This window comes from Primulina tabacum, chromosome 10 (genome assembly GCF_025594145.1).
Source record: "Primulina tabacum isolate GXHZ01 chromosome 10, ASM2559414v2, whole genome shotgun sequence".
NCBI classification, from domain to species: Eukaryota; Viridiplantae; Streptophyta; class Magnoliopsida; order Lamiales; family Gesneriaceae; genus Primulina; species Primulina tabacum.
This window is the reverse complement of record NC_134559.1, coordinates 29,045,603-29,046,004: the sequence shown is the minus strand read 5'-3', so window position 1 is coordinate 29,046,004 and position 402 is coordinate 29,045,603.

Below are 402 nucleotides of genomic sequence, written 5' to 3'. Positions count from 1 at the left end.
TATTTAAAGAAGAAAAAATTGAACGGCTCACGGGGGTCAGAGTCGGGGTCCATAAGGGCTAAATAATAAAAATGACTTTTAGATTTAGAATTTTATATTAAGTTTGGTATTTTTCGAATTAAACACCTCAAACTAATTAAGAAAAATATTGAAAAGTCTAACATTTAAGCCAAATAAATTATGAAAAAATTCACGTAAGCTTAAATAATGCATGTTAGTCAGTCAGAAATCAAGGAAAAGTCGAAAAGGTAAAATTTTACGTCTAGGGGTAAAACGGTCTTTTTGCACCTAAAGCATAGTAAACGTCATGGCAGTGCCCTAAATGCTATTTTTATGAAAATATGATTATTTTAAATGTTTATGAATTATTCATGATTAAATGATGATTTTTAAATGTCTAAG